General features: G+C 37.4%; 1 pseudogene; it reads left to right on the top strand.

Annotated features, from left to right (window-relative positions):
* LOC101574689 overlaps nucleotides 1-21859 on the top strand; it is a 72341-nt pseudogene that overhangs the window by 26232 nt on the left and 24250 nt on the right.

Genomic DNA, 21859 nt, shown 5'->3' with positions numbered 1-21859 from the left:
CATTTTTAATAAAGGGGTTACAGTAAAAGACACTATCATGAAACCACCTGAAAATACTCCAACCTCACTTTGAACATCTGTAGCTATCCTATTTTTCTTATAAATTTTTGAAGCAGTTCCAGAACCCTTTCTTTCATGACCCCTTAAGGGATATGATCAGAAATATGGTGAATGCTGCTGCCAAGTGCTAACCAAAGGAAAACATTATAGTGTATGAGAACATTATAGTGTGTCTTCATCCACTTTTAGCTTGGATCTATCACCGTGCCTCTTCTGGCTGAAGCAAACATTGAAGATGTTTGATTCAGGACATCAAGACAGCCATGGCAAAACACAACTAAGACATTCATGAGAAGGGACTTCCAGAAAGGTTTCAATTCAGATAAAAAAAAAAACCAGGGATATATGTATTTGATCAAGCAGGACCATTTTGAAGGGGATTAGTGGCCATGTGTCTTTTACTTTGACAAATTTTTAAGTTAAGTGCTCATTGTGTTTTGCAACCCACCTAATATGCATCAAAATCCTAAATTTTATTCTTCACCTAAATTCATAGAGACGTTTACAAACTCCACATAGAAGCATAAAGAACCTGAAAGAACTTAGCACAAAACACTTCTGAGAAAAAATGTTGATAGTATCACACTTACTGATTTTAAAATATATTCCAGAAATACAATCACCAAAGCACTATGAGAGCTGGGCATGGTGGCAGACTCCTATAGTCCCAGCACTTGAGAGGTTGAGGCAGAAGGATCATCATGAGTTCGAAGTCGGCCTCAGCTACACAGTGAGCTCAAGGTCAGCCTGCACTGTGTAGTGAGACCTTGTCTCAAAAAGCAAAAATAAAACAAACAAAAACACGACATTAGGAGAGTGTTATACAAACAGCCACATAGATCAGAGGAACACAGAATACAGAGCCTAGAAACAGATATGATTCTTTACTATTTCACAAGGTCTCCAAGAGAACATGGTAGAGAAAGGACAGCTCCTTTAGTGGATGGTACAGGGAAAATGGGATTGCCGTATGAAAAACATGAAATTGGATTCTTACTTATGACCATACACAAAAAAAATCATTTCAAAATGAATACAGCTTGTTGCACTGTCCTGCTACAAGGTTGTATATGGTTAGATTTTTGGACTTATGTGCAAACATAAGAATTATATAATTCTTTATGCCTATTTTTAAAACATATTCTAATTTTTAAATGTTTTTTTCATCAAAATGAATGAAGAGTGAACCTTAACATAAATCTAGAAGCTATAACACTCCTAGAACTTTTTAGAGGCAAAACTCAGGCTACAGAAGAAAAACACAAGCAAGATTATATTGAAATAATAAGATTCTGCACATCAAAGGAATAGTAAAATGAAACAGCACACTATGGATTGAAAAGCAATTATTTAACTAACCATCTAATTTATTTAAATATCCAAATTTTGTAAAGAACACACTTAACAATGTACAAATAAATCAGTCAATTTCACAAAAAATAGTCAAGGGATTCCCCCCCATTTAGTACAGGAGATACAGAGTCTACAGAGTCTCACTACACAGATCAGACTTGTAATGATCCTCATGTTTTCAGCCTCCCAAGCATTGGGATTACAGGCGCGCACCACCATTCCCAGTCTCAATCACTGTCTCAGCGTTCCCTAGGGGGGCGGGGCATGGCACACTAAAGATTGAGTCCCTATCACTGTGCTCTGACTAAGCAGGAGTTTTAGTCTATTGAGCTATCAGGCCAGCCCTAGTCAAGAGATTTTAATGGATATTTCTCAAAAAAATAAAAATAAAAATAACCAACAGGCATATGAAAAGGTGTTCAACTTCACTAATCATCAGGGAAATATAAATTATAGACACTGTATATAGTTCATAGAATAGTATTTATCCTCTAAAAATAAGAATGAGATCTTACCACTTGCCACACTGTGGATGAGCTTGGAGGACATTATGTTAAAAATTTGAAAAAAAACACAATCCATTTTGTTAGAAATTTGAAAAAACCAAACATAGAAATAAAAATATGTACAATCTCATTTATATATAAAACCAGAAAAAAGAAGATTCAAATATACAAAGAAAGACAGAAATCAAAATGGTAGTTAACAGGTGTAAAGCAAGGAGAAAGTGGGGGATTTAGATCAGAGGGTACAGATTAGCAAATGTGTAGAATGAACAGGTCTAGAGAGTGAATAAACAGCATAAAGACAATAGGCAATAAAAGTATGTTATGAACAGGATTCACATTAAATGAGATTTTAGCTATTTTCACAAAGAAAAAAATTAACTGTGTGAGGTGATGGATATGCTAATTTGATACACTATAGCAATCATTTTATTCTCTCTGCATGTCACATAACAACATTTTGTGTATTTTAAGTGCATAATAAAAAATTTTATTTAAAAAATTTAATCTACTTGGTTATGTTTTAGTTACTCTCACAACGCTTCATTCTTTTGGGGTGGGAGCTCAACATATAGCACACAGCTTCAACTTTTACCAACATAACCCAAGAAAAATTCCTTACAATGCATAGGTAGAGATTCTCTTATTTTCCAAATAGTGTCATTTCACCATAGCAGAAAATGTACATCTTATTGTGTTGGAAATTTTCCTTGTGGCTGATATGACAAGAAGACGAGCTCTTATCCTTAGCAGCCTTCAAACACAATCCAAGCTTCCCAGCCTCATCAAGGGTTTGCATTCCAAACCTGCTATGTCCTGGAACATTCCCAAACCTATCACAAAGTCACAAGTGCTTTGTCCTCCAGACAAGAACAATCCACTGTGATGTGATTTAGGAAAAAGCTGCTCCATCTAATTATTTGAAATACATTTTTTTCTTAATAGTGGCAAAAAAAAAAAAAATACCACTGGAGCTTCTTAAAGATTTCTCTGAGTAAGATCATTCGGAAGTCACGCCGTTGTGCCCCTTCTCCCCCCACAGTGGAACACAGCCCAGCCGTTCCCCAAACCAGGCCCTCTGAAGACACAATATACATTTTGATTTTGTTTTTCAGAGCATGTTCCCAATTTTCACTTTCAATAGGAATATTTTTAGAGATCATTGAAAGCAAAATGTCTTGAAAATGTCTACAAAACTTCTCTACGTTTCTTTCCAAATGTCATGATTTTTTGGAAAAGACCACACCAAGTGGTGAAGAGATGGACAAGACTGCAAACACTTCTAAAATCTCTTTGGAGGTATTCCATGTACCACATTATATATGAACTGAGAAATGAAACATCTGTGACTAATACAAAATTGAGTCTGTCTTAAATTATAATTAACAGCATTGAGAAAACGTTGCCTGTTCACTTCTTCAGAGAATCAAGTCATATTTTTATCATTAAAAAGCTTGAGCCAATGATTATTATTTGTATAATTGTTCTGCCCTATGCTTTTCCAAATTGCAGCTGAAGGCTCACAGCAGAATAAAAACAATAAAGACTCTTACCACAATTTAATAAGGCCTTCAAAAATTAGTTTTCAGAAGACTGAATGGCCTACATAGCATTTAATCTGTAAGACCTTTTTTGGCTCCATATCAAATATTCATACCATCTTTTCTCTTTGTACCAACAATATATTGACAGAAATTAAGCTTTTACTTTTAGAAAATTTATAGTACTAATTTTTCTCCTGACAAAAGTTCCAAGAGAATGAAACAAAGGAGAAAAGAATAAATTAAATTTCCACAGGGACTCATGCTGAAATTTGTAGTCTATGTTTGTGGACAAGAAAATGAACCCCTCACGTATGAGTGCCTTGTCACTGACACATGCTCCTGATGCCCACGGCCTTGCCAGCCCCTTCCCTTGCCTTAGCACATCCTTGCCTACATCTGTCCTGCCAGAACCATGTATTTTGGGGCCCATCACCCTCTCTTTTAACTGTCTCAGTGCAGTTTAGACTCTTAGCCCTGATTTCATCTTCCATTTTGAACATTCTCCTACAATCAATGGTTTTGCTGTACCTCAACAGTCTTGCTCCAACATCATTCCTCTGACACCCCTGTGGTCTCCCCTGTATTCATCTGGCAAGTTGCCTTGTGTGGTTGGTTATTTTCGCATGTAAACATGCACACTCTTAATTCAACAAGCAACTACTTGAAGACAAACTACTGCCCCATTTTTCATTAAGAGAAACTGCACCTTTGGAAAATTGTAAAACATTTTGGAAGCACTTCAGAAAATCATAAAATTTCAAACCAAGCCTCTTACATACTACTTTCTATTTTAGTTTCACAATGATCCTAGGTAAGCTAGAACAATCTCTCAATATGCACATTGTACAGATAATGGGATGCGAGACTTAAAAGTATCTAGTGACAAGCCAGTGGTACTGTAGCTGAGATCGGAAATTAGGTCTAGGGTAAATTTTGCTACTGGCAGTTCCAAATTCTTCAGAACACCTTTCAAATATCTAAAACTTCATGAAGCCAAATGATTGCCCTCTTGTATTTACCCTCTAACTTTGCACGCCCTCTGACACTCAGCTCTGTTTCTTTATCTGACACATCTCCTCGGCCAACTTCCACTCCTCACCCTAAATTCAGTCTCCCGGGTCTGGCCCTCTCCCATTGCCACTTAAGACTTCTTGTAAAGTAATCCCAGCTCTATGCAAAGGAGTCATCCCCCTTTCCAACTCATTCATGACTGCATTGCATGTGTCTAGGAAAAGAGATTACTACATAGGCTCTAAGGCAGCTGAATCTTTGTGTACAGGGTTTCCAAAGATGTAGGGCAATATACCAGAAACCGAGGTCTTCTGGGAGTTACCATTTCTAAAGTACACAGACACCTGTGAGAGTACCTTAACTTTCTCTTAGTAATAGGTTACTAAGAGAAATATAAGCAACTAATGCTTTGTCTTCATCTGTTTTCTGACAATCACATCTGCTACTCACCATCTCCTACCTCCATGGTTCTTTCTTTCTTTTCTTTTATGTATTTGGTATAGGGTCTCACCTCATAGCTCAAACTCATAGTGATCCTCCTGTTTTCAGCCTTCCCAGCTCCAGGATTACAGGAGTATGCCACCACGCCCAGTCTTGGTGACCTGCTTAGGGTGCCCAGGGGTGGAGCCAGAGTGGCATGTGGTGTTGAGGGAATTGAACCCTGGTCCCTGTGTTTACCTAAGCAGGCACTTAATCTGCTGAGCTATCTCACCAGCCATTGTTCTTTTTGTTTGAGTCCATATGAAAAATGTTCATGTACATAAAAAGGGTTGGGCAATTCTAGACTTTGCATGGGGAAAAGCAGAGAAGCATGAAGGAAACAGATTCTCATTTAAGGAAGGGGGTTCGGGGTCAGGGAATTGTGCTTCTAATTCTTTTTCTGGTGTGAAGTAGTTGTGTGACCCTAGGTAAATTGCTTAACCTCTTGAACTTAAATTCATGTATGTATATAATGGGGATAATGCTTTCAATTACTATTTTATGCGTTCGCTGACATAGAACATCTAAAATACTTAACATACTATCTAGCAACTCTTTAATGTCCCAAAATGTTGGGTGGTGAGTAGATAGAAGTGACCAGAGCATAAATAAACACATTAACTGAGGGACACAGGCCCTGTTTGGGGTACCTTACCTATACCAGCTCATTTTATTCCCACTACAGTTAGGATCTTGAGGCTTAAACAGGTTAAGTAGCATGTGGAACATTGCACACATATTAAGTTGTGGAGCTCCGAAGTCACTGCACCTGCACCCCTACCGCATGTATACTCCTCTCTAATGATGTCACTGATCAGAGAAATCTCTGCTGCTCCAGGAAGTTTGCATCCTTTGCAAGTTTTTTTCTTTTGCAGAAAGCCGTACCCATCTAATTTTGAGAAAGGTATCTATCATTCACTCCCCAAAGTAAGAAGAGCCAGTCAGGAAGCTGCTGTACTAGTCCAAGTAACTAAACTAGTGAACTGAATGTCTGAACTAAAGCAGTGGGAACTAAGTAAGGAAAAGAAAAATAAACCAGGTGTGGTGTCATGTGCCTGTAATCCCTGCCCTCAGGGAGCTGAGGCAGAAGAATCATTGCAAGTTCAAAGCCAGCCTGAGCTGCACAATAAGTTCGAGGCCAGCATGAACTACATGGTGAGATCAGTCTTAAAAACCAATAGAGGCTGGCCAGATAGCTCAGCAGACTAAAGCACCTGCTTAGGCAGAGTGCAGCAGCCGGAGTTCGATCCCCTCTGTGCTGTGCCGGCCCCACTCCCGGGGTGCACTGAGAGGGCGATTGAGACTGGGCGTGGTGGCATGAGCCTATAATCCCAGCACTTGGGAGACTGAAAACAGGAGAATCAATGGGAGTCTGATCTACATAGTGAGACCCTGTAGACCCTGTACTAAATACATTTTTAAAAGACCAAAAAAAAAAAAAATTAGAAAAATGGGACGTGAGAATAAGGAAGGTCCTGGGTGATATAAAGTGGGGAAGACCAAATGTGAAATGTGACAGAAAGCACAGGACAGCAACAGGGACTTATTTATGTTCCCAGAACACCATCTTACCCTTTTCTCCTTGGAGGAAACTCTAAATCATGCTTTCTCCAAGAAGCCCTGCAAACTGTTCAGGTGTCCTCTGTAAGTGGATGAAGACAATATACCTGTGTAGTAACTGAGTCTCTTTAATGTTCTTTTTCCAGTTGTTGTCCACCACAAGAAGCTAAGGATTTCTTGAAGCCCTACATCTCAGCCCCAGGCCATTCAGGAAAGCTGAGAAGAATAGTCCAGGGGTCAAGTAATCTGGCATCCTTGCTTTGGAGGCACAAAAGTGCGATGGTACTTTAACTCCTGTCTGGTATCACTGTACCACAATGACAAATGATGTTTCTGAGGCTAGAGAACAGTTCCGTATGAGTCTCTGTGGTATAGACTCATTGACAGGCTAATTATTATCCAAATCAGGTTTACCTGATTTCTACTTTTTTCCCATTAGTGTTCCCCTAAGATATTTACTCTTTCCAATATATCAGATTTAAAATATCAGCTCTGGCGCCAAGTATTAAGATATTTGCATTAAAATCACTAGCTTAAAGTTTAATTGTATTGATCGGGTTTTTAGAGGCAGCATTCACACACAAAAAATATTAGCTGTCTATGCTGCAATGCAACATTGACTCAAATAGGTATTGAACGTAAAGCCCACCCTGCAATACGTAATCTGTGAACACACAGGCAGAGACGAGCAGCCCCCAGCCCCTTGCTCCTGTGGTTTGAATTTGCACGCCAAAGTTCATGGGTCGGAGACTGAATCTCAGCACAACAGTGCTGAGAGGAGAGACCTTTAACAGATGATTAGAGCCCTTGTAAATAAATTAATGCCATTGTGGCTGGAAGGGGTTAGTTATTGCAAGACTGTGTTCCTGATCAAAAGAATGCATTCTCCATCTCCGCCTCCCTCACTCTTTCTTTTCCTCTCCTCCTTTGTCTCCCCTTGCGTGCACATACACCCTACATCTTTCACCCTCTTGCCCTCTGCCGGGGTAATGACACAAAAAGCTCTGCCAGACGCCAATACCTTGATTTGGAACACCCAAGCTTCCAGAACTTTTGAAAATAAATTTATTTTCTAAGTTGCCTAGGCTGTGTCATTTTGTTATAACAGCACAAAGCAGGGTCTCTCTCTTTGTCTCTCTCTCACTCGCTCACTCTAGCTCTATGAGAGCCTGTTAAGGGGCCCTAAAACAGGATAGGGGAACTGAAGGGTGCTCCGTCAGCTAAAGAACTGAGGCATCAAACCAGCTAACAAAATATCAACTTCTAACCAGATTGTCAGAGGAAAGCAGAAGTTACAGAAAGTGTGAAGATCCAGGAAACAAGTGGAAACAAATACATAAACAAGTCTGCTTGGTGGCATAAACTTAGCTGAATAACTACATGCAAATTTGCTTATCTACATCTCAAATTTTGACAACCAAGAAAATGGAGATCTGATCTCGCACCGCCATTTGCAAAAAGAACTAAAGGTTCGGGGCCAGAAAGCTTAGGGTTCCAACCTTTGATCTTCCGCCCTTGTTGACTGTAGAAGTCTGGACAAATAGCAGTGTCCCGGGGCCATGTTTCTCTCGACACTCAGGGAAATGATTCTTAACTCAACTGTGTTGTAGCAAAGACTAAATAAGATAATGTGGAGAAAGCGCTTGGTATAGAAGATAGTCAATAAATGTTCTTTTCCTCCCTTTCTATTTTAAAGGGCTGTTATGTGAATTCAATTTTAGTAGAAATGAACATGCTTGAAAAAAGTTTAAAGATCTCTGCAAGTGGAAAGCATTATTATTACGATTATGATCCCTCAGTTCAATTTTCTTCTCTTATCCAGACACTGGTGTTCCAAAAACTAAACCAAAAAAAACAAAACAAAACAAAAAAACACGGCGTGTGGATAAAAAAGCAAGCTGAGAAGAGTGGAGCACAGTTTAAAAACCAGTGCAGACAGTGTAAAGCTAATGTTCTTTCATTTGTTTCCACTCTGTGGTGCTTGGTAAATCAGCAAATAAAGCCAATCAGTTCCAATTAACTTTTCAGGAAGTGCAGAATCAAAAATAAAGGGGCAAGTTATATGTGTATTTTTTGAATCTTTTCAGTACTAAAAAGCCACTAAAATCTGAATAGCAAAAGAAAAAAATAATAATGTGCAATAGGGTTACAAACAAAATGCTAATCTGAACCTGAAATGACACTCATAAGGCACACTGGAGACCAACAAGGAGCCAGAGCCCTGAGTTTTCTGTAGGCTTTGCTCTCAGTCTCCTTGTCCACCTCGGGTTTGTAAGTACAATCCAAAGAGCGCTGCTGTGTGTTACTTCCAAAAAGTGAACTTCCGAGGATTTCATCCTAAATGCAGTAATGATAACACCTCCAAGGTAACAATAAAAAGCACGGAGTTCAGACTCATTGAGTGAAGATACCAGCTGGTTAGGCAAGCTGACGCAGTAGCAGCTTCCAGAAGTAGCCTCAGCGAGGCCAGGAAGGAAGTAATCGCTCTTAGAAAGATGCACTCGAAGGAGAAACACACCCGCGCACAGTAGAGGAAGATGGACTGAAGTCGGGACATTCACTTAGACTGCAGAAGAGACATTTCTGAGACATAATTAATCCTTTCTTGTTTTTAAAAAGTCACCCGTCCATATTCCTCAGAGAAAATTGTTTTCAGGATCATCCGCAGTGTAGCTGTGTGACACACCAGGAGGCCCACTGGAATGCTGCCTGCATCTGCAGAAACTCATGCTTCCATTGAAACACGGAGGGGACCAGAACGCAGCTACCTTGTGAAGCATGAAAATACAGAAAATCTTGTAAAAAAAATAGAGTCATTTTAAACTTAACACCCAAATAGCTCCTCCTTCCTGTCAGCTTTCTCCACCAATTCCTTCTCATTACCCATACATTTACTGAAGGTCCTCCATGTTAAATCCCAAACAAATAAAGTAGGTGGCTTTCTTTAATGACTACCCTTCCCAAATAGGAAATACCTCACTTCTACTATTGAACCTGACAATCCCTTGTCTAAATATTACAGCTTAGTCGGATTCGTCAATGTTATAACCAATAGACAAGAAAATACTAGCTTAAAGGAAAATAAAATAGCACTGGTGAGCTTCCACTCCAGTACCATGTATTCTGCTTCTCTTCATCATGGGGCTTTTTCATTTTTATGAAATTTGGAAAAGGGGTAAGATACATGCTAATTTTTCTTCTAAAGTTCACACCATCTAGGAAAGCCATCCAAATCATTTTGGTTTGCAGAGATTTTATTTCTAATCTTTCTCTGCAAAATGCTTTGTTAAATCCTGATGACAACTTTTATGCATAATGCATAAAATAAACTTTGCCAAAATCTGAGGCACTTTGAAAAGCATGTAAAACCCCTTTAAAGGCAAAATGGCACATTACAAGGTACACAGTTGCAGCACATTGGGAAAACCACGGTGTATGGCTGATGGAAAGCATTGTGCTTCATGCCATTAATCCCCAAATGCCTAATATGTGTAGTTACCTTGGTTTACTTGCACTCAAAATTGTGTGCTATTTCCTATGAGATTTTTCATACATTGATGCCTAGTTTATGTACTACATAAATTCTGTTCTGTCTTCAACACTTCTGGGAATCTTCACACTTAAAAAAGACCAGATACTTATTTCTTGTAACTGAGAAAAATCTTGTCACAGACCAAAAACTAATTCTAAAAAATGTTTTTGTGTTTGTAAAAATTAGTATTTATACACTTGCCTATGCTTTAATAAATAACATAGGTAACTCTGGTTCAAATCTTATGGCTGTTTTTGCTTATTTAAAAAACATAAAAATAGAGACCAGGAAGGAGTAAGACTTAGCATTCAAAAGTAGAGGCTATAAATCCCGCCATGAAAAGGCAAATAAATAAATATCAGAATAATAACAATGTATCACTAGCCAGTGTCACTAAAATGATTTGTTTTACTCTTCTAATCTTTACCGTATCTAAGCTGACTATAATAAATGAATAATTGCTCTGAATACAGAACAGTTAATTGAAAAACTGCACCAAGTATAAAACCAAGAAATCATAACACAAAATACAAGGTTTCACCAGTGTTTAAGAACTTGTCTTTGTCAATATTTTTAAGGCTCAGTGTAAATGATACTGTTTGCTACCATATATCATAGACCATCTTGAATTATGTTAGAAGTCCCACGAATATTAATGGCCTTACAGGACGCTTCATCAACACACATCCAGGTGTGAAATTCTGCTGGAGTTTGGCTTCTTCATGAAAGAAAGTGGTGCAGTTTTTGTTGTTTTTTTTTTTGTTTCATTTATGTATTTGGTTACAGGGCCTCACTACACATCCCAGACTGATAGTGATCCTCCTGTTTTTAGCCTCCCCAGTGCTGGAATTAGAGGCATGCACCACCATACCCAGCCTCGGTTGTTGGTATGATATACGGGACTGGGCATCGAACCCTGGTCACTGCGCTTGCCAAAGCAGGTGCTTAGTCCCCCGAACTGTCTTGCCGGCTCCAAAACTGGTGCAATTTTAATGCACTTTATCTTGAAAGCCAAGTTTCTTAGGGCAGGCTGTGTTCAGGAGGGCTATGCCAATCTGATCAAGTGCAGGCATCCCTTTAAATGTGAAAGGTGTGGCTTGCATTTTGGAGGCAGGTTGTCTTTCAAAGCTCCGCTCGGGACATTCATTTGCCATTGTGTGCACAAAACAATTCGAGTCCTAAGAGAAGGGGTGGGTATTAGAATATAGAAACAAAAAGTACATTGTTGATTTCAAACAGTGTTTTCCTGGGAGAGCATACATTTGTGTAGCCAGTCCACAGTGGCCAAAATGTTTTCAAAAATTAGTTGAAAAAAAGCATAGGCACAATCATGAGTGGTTAATTATCTAGGGCAGTGAAAAATGTCTTTTCTGGAAAATCTTTGAAACCCTATAGCATCTAAATTTGCATGAAAGTTGTATTATATGAATGCTTCTTTATTGAAAATAAAGCACTTCAGGCTCAGTTCAATAATAACGGCTTATGGGAGAGTAATTGAAGTTATCCAATTCCCTTCCCATTGAAAATGACCTACAATACATACACATAGAGATGCAAAAAAAAATCTGTCATGCAATTTTATTGAGACTGAAGTAAAAAGGAATTGGGGTTAGACACTGTGTGAGCATTTAACGTACACCAAATGATGATACGGTCGGTGAAAATTATCCCTTTTCCTTCACGTTCCTTTTCCGAATTCTCATCTTGTTCCACCCCCTGCTGAGTTTCTATTGACTTCAAAGAGACGTCCATGGGGGTCCCGAACAAGATGCGAATTTGGCCCTGCGTGCATAATTTTTGTTCTCCCTTATTCATAACATACACAATAAGCACTGTATTTGAAAAGGCCCTAACCGGGACTGATAACGGCTCCAGAATGATCCCATATCTTCTTAGTGTATAAATGATGTCACCAATTGTGCATTAGAATCACTGAAAGCTCCAAGGAAAAGACTATGCCAGGCCTTTATTATTATCCTCATCTATTATTATTATTCTAACTAATAATAACAATATTTACGTGACATTAGAATCGCAATCTCATAACTATAATTTGTAGAAGACCTCAGGCATAACTGAATCTTAGCGATCAGGAAGTCAGAAAACTTCTTGCAGGAAATCTCATTACTCAAAGGCATAAGAGGACGTCATGTAGACCACAACAGCACAGCAATAACATAAAAATTATCATGGATAATGATGAAAAAAAAAATAGCGAGGACGAAAAATGTGCTTGAGAACACTTTTAGAGATGAATCATCCTATTCAAGGGCTGCAAAAGGCATAGTAAGGATCTGAGAAATTAACTAGAGAGAATGATGGGGTGGTATGGGGGTGGGGGTGTCAGCAAAGTATTTTAGCATTGTGAAAAGCGGTTAGAGGGAGATAGAAGGTGGCAATGTCAACTAACAACCTCCTGCAATCTTATCATCACAGGAAGCCAAAAAAGACTACATCGTGTTATTAGTGAGTTATCCACAATTGGAAGTAGTTACGTATACAGAAATTAGGAGCAGGTACAGATGAATGAATCTCCTTATGATATACTTTGGTCTATCCTTTCATCTTATAAAATTTTTATCTAGATATGTGGTTAATCTAATACTGTCTTTTATTTTTGCTGACCCAATAGGGTCATCAAACATTGCTGACTTATAATCTATCCTGTATTATCAAAGATAGACAAGAACATGAGATGGCTTGGCATCTCATTTATTTATATAACTTTTGGATATTAATATTTTAATATTTCTTGATCTCCAGGATCTTTAAAGGCAGCTGATGTTTTCTCCCACTAAAGGTGCATTTGTAATTTACATGAGGAGCAAATGCATGATCCTTTATTTATAAGTAAGGTCTACAACCTACAGCTGATAGTTGAGAAAGTTAAAAAATGGTATCACAACTCTATAAAGCACTTTATGCTTTGTTTACAAAGCATTCTCTAACCTATTATTTCATTTGATAGTCTCAACAATACTGTAGGTCAGCTGATGAGAAGAGAATGGAACTCCTAATTAACAGGGAAGTTTCCGACAGACCCCTTTGCCCTAACCGACATGACACTTAATTAAGAATTATACGTATTGCTGCTTTTGTCATTGACTCTACGTTGCTGGATGTGTCACAATACCCTCCACATATGACCTTTTTCTCAGCTTTTAGAATTGCTATTATCACGCATATATGCAAAAGGGGGAAAATGGCTGTAACTCAGAAATACTATTATAGGTGTTGGGATGGTATTATACTCAGCTAGGACTTCTCTGAGATGCACTTTATGTAGACTATGTAGACGTAGCATTATCTGTTATTCTAGCCATATGGTTCATTAAGGTGTCCTTCTAAGGACTGAATAGGGAAAATAAGATTTGCTCTTGTTTTTTTTTTTTTTTTTCTTACCTTGGTTTAAAAATTAAATCACAGACTATGTTGTTTCATGAGTCCCCAGCACCTAATTAAACACTTGGTACGTGGTAGATAATTGATAAATGTTTGTTAAATGAATTAAACAATCAAGCAATGCATGCATTTGGTATGGAAACACTCTTTTAAAATAATAATTTGGTCGTTTGCCTGTAAGAAGTTACTCTCAATTTAAAGCCAATTTAAACTTTTAGGTTCTATGATTTGTTTTCTTGATTGGCCCCAATACTGTCGGTATTTAGGAAAATTTAGATTTAGGTACAGAATTATAATTCAGTATATTCCCTTGTCTATCAGGAAAAAAGTCTTAGGCCTTTTCTATTTATTTCTCTGTGAAGAACCCTCAACCAAACACAAGACCCACACAAACATCACACGTAAACGGCTGAAGCACAAAACGTACAACTGCCTCACATTCCCTCAGCCTTAAGTAGTAGAAGATTATCCTCATAACGAGCATAATTTTATTTTTCACTAGATATCTATCAAAGGAAAGATTACAACACAGCAGCTGGAACACTGGAACCAATATAATATATTGCACATTTTAATCACGTTGGATAAAACACTGTTTCTATGGATATCAATTATACTAATGACTCTTCTATAATATTCTCATGCGCCTACGGATATGTATTGTCACCTCTCTTTTGTCATAAAAATAGTTAGAAGCTCTGGATCCACATAGAAGTAGTTGCTTTCATTTTAATATAATGAATGAGTAACACTGTAAAAAAAAAGACATTTTATCCCATATTAGTTTAACAGAGTGAAGAGATTTCACATATGACGGTGCTAAATATACTCTTAAGCTGCTAATAAAGCCAAAGCCTGCGGGGGAAAATTCTAATGATGAGCAATGCCAGAAGTTTGTATTTCTGAAACTAAAGCAAAAATGTTCCACTTAGGTATAATTTCTAAATATCTTTAAAAGGAACAGGGATTTCTAATAATTTCATTTCCAATAAATCTCTCCAGTCAATTTGGAATCATTTTATTTGTAATAAATCTCCTCTGTCAGCCTACATGATGAGCACAACATTTTTCCCCCCTTTTGCCTGAGTGTAGTGTTATGGTAGAAACTTCTTTGAATGTATTTTTAAAATTAATCATGACAACAGGAGGCATGATTCATAGCCAAACTACTGCATGCTTCTTTTTTGTCAACAGAACGAAAATTTCTGCTAGAATGGTTGAAGATTATTCACCTAAAAATAAATAAATGAGCACGTGGCCAGATCCTCAGGTTGTGTTCTAGAAATGCCACAGCTGAGGGCCTCTCGCTGCCGCCATTCTTCAGTGCGCTGCTAGCAGTGCTAGAGTTAAGGCTTTATGAGAATTTCCATTCTAAACTTCTCATTTCCAGGTTTAATAAATCAGTCATAAAAATGTGCTCAAAGCTGAAAGTTGGCAAAGCAATTTAAAGAGAAGAAAAAAAACTCTGCCTGGTCATTTTTAAGTTATACAAGTATAAAAAGATAGAGCCAGGCATCTTAGAAGCATTTTCCCTACAAATAGTTTTGAAGCCCCGTGATTTTAATTATATAGAAAATTGGTCAAGTGATAGGTCCACGGAGAGTCAGAGTATTTGGGGATAGTTTGAAGCAAAAGCTAAAAATAATGAAGTTATTTAAATTCTACCTAGAAGCTTTTAGATGTGCATTTTGAATGCCATATTCTTTGCAGTTTATCAGAATTTTTGGAAAAAAAGCAATGGATCATCAAGTGCTCCTCATTTTGTTCACCTAAATAGGATACTCATCTGAAAAGATCTTGGAAAATTCTCCAAGTTAAGTGTTGACAGCTATAAGGTATGTTTCCATTTAATTATTTTATGTAGCAAATGGATTTATCTACACTCATAGACATCTCTGATTTCTTCAATTTATCATCAGATAAATAGAATTGAATAGAATAGAATTGCTTCTATACTTTTGTGAGTTAACTAATTTAAACAGGTCAGTAATTTCACTTCAACACAAATCCTTGAGGATATATATTGAATATTTATTGTACTGTCATATGATCCAATAGATATTTATTAATTGGTTGTATCCCTTATTCAAGTTTCACAGTCAGGGAAACCTTGATGATTTTGCTTAGTTGACCAAACATTACTATAAACATGAAGGCTACAAAATATTTTAAGGTAAAAACATTTGTAACTGAAATTTTTCCTTTCCCTCCAAAGCAAAGGTACCCAATTCTTGATATTTATAAGAATTTTTGACTATTTAAGACATCTTATCCTCAAGGTTGAATGGTTATTTTAAAAAGTTTGTTCATGATCATTTTGAAATTAACAAAGAAAGACTGCAAATCTCTTCAACTACTCAGAATAGTTACACTAACAGCGCTGTTTTCTAACTAAGTTTATGTATCCAGTAATGACATGTTTCTTTGTTTAAAAACTTTCTTAAAATAAAGGTAACTGATGATTAGAGTAACAGAGACTAAAACTTCATCATTACTAGTCATAAAACAAAGGAGAAATACAGCGTCATGCCTTTGGAATTAATATTGCCTGCATTCAAATCCCAGATTCATTCATTTTCTATTTGCGTGAGTCTAGGCACATGATTTAATTACTCTAATGCTCAATTTCCTCATCCGAAAAAAGGGAGTGAAAATATTAAGAATGCCTCATCACAATGTTTCTTTGAGAATTAAATGAGTGTGCGCACTAATCAGAGTTCGACATAAGCACCAGTGAACTATTAATACTGTTACTACCACTATCAACATCATCATTGTCATCGTCAAGAGGAGAGAGTTATAGAGGTGACTATCAGAGATACTCTCAAGGATCTCAAGATAAATCCTTTATACTTACGTAGCAAACATGTATTTTATTAAGTCTTCATCAAATATCAGAAAGCTTCTTAAAAGATGCTATGTCTCCTACAAGTTTGTTCATGAAGTCTCCGACCTTAAAATCCTTTACTCTATGGGTAGAAAATATGCACACATAAGTACTATGATTAAAGCTGCTCTATTTTGTCTCTTCTCTAAGCTGAACCACTAATGCCCTCTCACACTCTCCTTTTCAGGCTTGGCCTGACCTGGTTTGTGGTGGAAATGAAGACACGCTTAGACCTCAGTCTCTCAGTTTCCTGGGGAACAGAGCAGTTTTCCACCCAGCAGTGTGCTGGTCCTTTCCTACTTCTTGGCTGGCGCAGGATGGCCCAAGTCTCTGCATGGCTATCAGCAGCAGCAGTGAAAGCCTACCCTACCACGATAGTGACTCAGCAGACACTCTCATAGGTAACCTTGAGCTACAGCTCTTCTTCTTTTATTTCCTCTCTATACTAGCTTACCCCCAGGATCCAGTTTCTACATTGGACTCTCCTCCCTTTGCATTATTACTCTTTTTTGGGGGGAAGGGAAGCCTCGAACCAAATCCTCAGCCCAGAAATGGTAAGAGACACAGAGATCTTCTGTTCCTGTGTCTTCCCTGTTCTGATCTTTCTTCCAGGACTGGAGTTTCATTCCACTCTTGGATCCATTAGCTGATTCCAGCACACAGACAGCTAGATCATGAAACTGCTCGCTGATGCTTCATTTCTACTGCTTTGTTTGCAAGGTATGGACATCCTGTCACTAGTTTTTCTTTTGTATTTTTTTGTTTTCTGTTGTTTGTTGGGTTTTTTTTTTTTTCAGTTCTTCCCAAAATTAGCAAGACTAAGCCCTCTTAGTCATTTACTCTGCAACCCTGCACCATTTATAGCACTTATGTCTGCACATTCGTCCCTCTGGGTGGCCTTGAATAACTCTCACTGAAAGTGTCCCAAGATTTTATAGCTCTCACCTTGTGTTGAATAATTTTTATCCCACCGTCTTTCCTCAAGTCCTTTTTGTTTACTTACATTCGACCCATTCAATCCACTGTCACCTAAATGTTTGAACATAGCCCTTCTGAAGTGAAGCCAAGGATTCCATGCCCACCTACTATTTAATAGTAGGGGGAGTCCAATTTACACTAGGCTACTCTTTAAAAACCTTTATCAGTGGCTCAGAAAAAGCTTCAGAAGTTATACTCATCAAATTGGTGTATGACACAAGCCTGACAGGAATTACTAATATGTTAGATGATAGAGCCACGATTATGAAACATCTGACAGATGAACATCATAGATTGAAACTAACAAGGTGATCAAATCAAAATTGGAATATTGAGTTTCATTTGGTGCAAAAACAAATTAAAGTGCATCTAAAAACTATTAGAATAATGAGAACTTAAAGATCTCTATGAGGAAAGTATGAAATATTGGTGAATGTTATTCCTAGATGAATCCGGGGGAGTATTCAGACATTCAAAATGTTCTGCTTTGAAATAGTAATTTCTCTTACTCTACATATATCCAAAAAACTTCACCAGAGCCATAGAATGTAATTTATAGGTCGTTTCCAACCCACTGACAGGATATGTTTTTCACAAAGTCAAAACTTTCTTTAAAAGAATTACCTCCATGAAATGATGAGTTGCTCTTTTCCTCACCTTAATCTTTGTATACCTCCTTGAGTGAGGGCAATGTTTTATATGATGGCCTTTCTCCTGACCTGTAGATCTGAATTCCAACTGGATTTCCAGTAGAGCCCTCAGAGCAGATTCACCCTCTGAACACTTTTGCCAGCTCTTGCTCTAGACTACCTGTCTTACTTCCCCATAACCTAGGACAAAACCTTGAAGGCCCCATTTCTCCCTGTTCTTCTTAGTGATGATAATGATTTTAATAATGGTAATAGTGGTCATGATAGCAGCTACTTTCACTGTGGTTTCACCATCTGAAGTCACTGTGCTACATTTTATGTACATTACTTTATGTAATCTTTAGTGACTTTGTAATATGTGTGCTATTATTCTCACTTTTAAGAAAATATGAAGGCTGGGTAGGGAGAATAGCAGGGTCTGGATTTGTATCAAAGGCTATCTGACTTCAAGATGATGCAATTGACCCCACATTATAACAACCTTCCAAATTTGTTACCCATTCTGCCACAGGAAGTTCTAATTGCAAGCATTCTTACCTGGCTCTAGGTCTTTACATAGTGGATTTTTAAAATCATTCTTCACGTGCTAGCTTAGACATCTTCCTATCTACAAGGACCTTCTTCCTCTTTCTGTCACAGTCCCCTGATCATTTCCTCCATAGGGATCATTACCGTCACTTAGTATTATACATCTGTTTACTCATTCATTGTCTGACTTTCTTACAAAACTTGAAGGTTTATGTGGAAGAATTTGCTGTCTTATTCTTCTCTTACTTTCTAACATGTTTAACTTTGCCCCCTGCATATATTCTGTTCACGCTGACATAGTTCAGCCCTCATCATGACCTATGGGCAGTTTCAGTAGCCAGCCATTTTGTTTCCAGAATCTTCCTACTTGAGTCCATACACAGAAAGAATCATGTTCCTGCCTCAAACCTCTTCCGTGGTTCTTTTTTCACTACAGAAGAAGTGAAATTTTCTTGAAAAGAAATTGAACATCTAATACACTACAGCTTTCTATGGGCAAGAGGTGCCTTGTGTCGTCATTGCATGAGCAAGCTGTGTAACACCAGAGCCTTGTAGCTCTCTACTGCTGCTCTGCTCCACAAGCACTTTTTTCACACTTTGCTGAAAAAACAAAGTAAGCCTTGAGAAAGAACCTTTGCTGCCAAGCTTTCTGCAGGCTCCATTCCACAGGAAAAAAAATTCTCCTAGGGGCTGGTGAGATGGCTCAGTGGTCTAAAGCGCCTACTTAGAACAAGCGTAACAAAGCACAGGGACCGCGGTTCAATCCCCCAACACCACATGCCAGTTAGCCCCGCCCCCTGGTTGGCTGAGCTGGCCACACACACACACACACAAATAAATAAATAAAATTAAAAAAAAAAATTCTCCTAAAGCCAAGTGTTTCCATTGTATTGTGTCCATCATTTCCTTTATTATTTATGACGCTGCGTTGTAACTAATCATGCACTTCTCTTATCTTCCCAACTAGACTCGAGCCTACAGAGGTGATACATAATAGTTGTTTTAGAAATGAATAAATTTGAATAAAGCAGAAAATTGAGTTTGATGGTATCTATCATCTCTTCATATTTAATATTTTATGTATTCTTATGATTATTATTTTTCAAATGAAAACTATTTTTAGTAGCCTATGGCAAATTCTTTTCATTTTGATCCATGCCTGCTCATTAAAATCTGTTACATTCAAATAAAACATCTTTAGTGCTAAAGAGAGTACAGGACTATATAAAGATATTTTTGAGTTCTTCGATGTTTACTTAGGTCTTTAGCTCTCAGACGTTTAGAATGAAATTTTGTTACTTAAGTTAAATTAAAATCTTCTTAAACATTTCTGGTAGAAGTTTAACAAATTTCCATGGGTGAGGGCAGGCTGGCAATATGTTTTAAGAACTCTATGAATGTTCGTGACTCAGCATTTGATTTTTTAGGAAATAATACACTAGGAAGATCAGATATAAATCAGTTGTATCAATCTATTGTTATATTGTATAATATTTTATTATATTATAATTAAATAAAGTTGGGACCAAAAGTTCATTAACATGAAAGTATATATGTAATAAGAGTATCTCACACAATTAATCAAATACATGAAAAATTAATCACAACAGCATGAACAAAATTAACAAAAGCAGTGGTTATTAAATAATCTAATCCCAAATGTCTGTACAAATGTACATATGCATACACATTCATATATGTATATGGAATATCATAACATTATCAAGATAATCTCCAGAGATGAGACTGATCAATTATCATTTCCTAGGCCAGGGAGATGGCTCAGTGGAATAAGCACTTCCCTAGCAAGTGCAAGGGCCTGAGTTCAATCCCTGGTTCTGGAAAAAAAAATATCATTTCTTTCTTATATTTTTCTACATTTTCCAAAATGACAAAAAGAGTATATTCTTTGCCCATCAGGTTTTAAAAATTATTTTTAAACACTTACATTCCCATTCCTTATGTATAATTTCTCCTAAATTTAAACCTGCTAGCATTGCTAGCGAACCATATATCCTAAATTTTGTTTCAAACAAATGTATCCTACATACCAAGTGCCTTCCATGTGCCATAGGTTATAAGATGTTATGAAGCATGAACAAATTTTTAACCAAATAACTCATGTAAAAAAGCAGGTAAGTCCAAGAAACAAAAGACATGCAAGGCTTTTGGATAAAGCTGGCATGTGACAGTAATGAATATTTAGCATAACTTGTGAAAGAGGGACACATATGTGTGAGAAAGTGGCCCTAATATATTATATGTGCATATTCATTTCACAGTAGAAAATACAATACATATCCCATCCGTTTTAACCATCTTTCCTTCCTCTTCAATTCTTCAAACAGCTGGTTGTGCAGCAGTGTACATTCTTGGCAGCATCTTCATTAGAGGAGAATGGCTTCCATTATTGTGCCATTGATAGATCAGAGCCGGCCAATAGGGCCAATTGAAATCCCAGGTTCTGCCACAGTAGAAGCATGTATTTTCTGGTACAATGAATCATCTTGAGCTATTAATTCAATCAATTCAATCTTTAATGTACCATTCTTGCCAGGCATAATTTTTTTCTATCTTTAATTACAAAATGTCGAGGTATCAGGACACTTGCAACATGCCTCAGATGAGGTGTTAGTAGGCAAGAGTCTTGGGTTTGCCTACGAGCATCAACAGATTGGTCTCAGTGCACCTGTAATTTGATATGCATTATATGAGAAATCTTAAAGAAAAATATTATCATAACACCTGATAGAGATGATAAGGTAGACATAGACTGTATTCAAGGTTTATGAGTAGAAATATTCTGATAGGTACCCATACAGGGACCATTACAAGGGGATTATTCAGGAAGGTAAAATACTAGGTTCAACTCCAAATACAGCATGGATAAGTAGGAATTTATAGCTGAGGAGCAGGGTAGAGGTCAGTTGAAGGAAAATTACTAAGATGAAGGGTCAGGGATTAAGGAAGAGTCGAGCTAAACAAATTGAACATGATTCCCATTTAAGGCAGGCAAGTGTGATCAGTTATTACCAGAATTATGATGGAGAAGGAAAAACCTATTTAAATATGGAGAGTGATATGATATTCCAGCAATAAACTAACTTAGGATTCTTTTCAAATTAGAAACACAAAGTAGAGCTTAGAAACCCGAAATTAAGGTCCAGTTGAGAAAGGGCAGTGGGTAGACTGAATAGTCTGCTCGGTGAGAGAATGTTTGCCAGTAATTAGATATTACTTGGTTAATGTCACCCAAAATACTTGCAAGACTGAATGAAGTTGTAAATTACAGATTTTTTATTCTGCCTATTTTATTCATACAAATGAGGTAATTTTTTTCTGCTCAACTCTGGTGGTTATCATCTCAT

Source organism: Octodon degus, unplaced genomic scaffold (assembly GCF_000260255.1).
Source record: "Octodon degus isolate 3935 unplaced genomic scaffold, OctDeg1.0 scaffold00109, whole genome shotgun sequence".
Taxonomy (NCBI): Eukaryota; Metazoa; Chordata; class Mammalia; order Rodentia; family Octodontidae; genus Octodon; species Octodon degus.
Note: the sequence above shows the minus strand (reverse complement) of the source record. Positions and strands in the feature narration are given on the sequence as shown.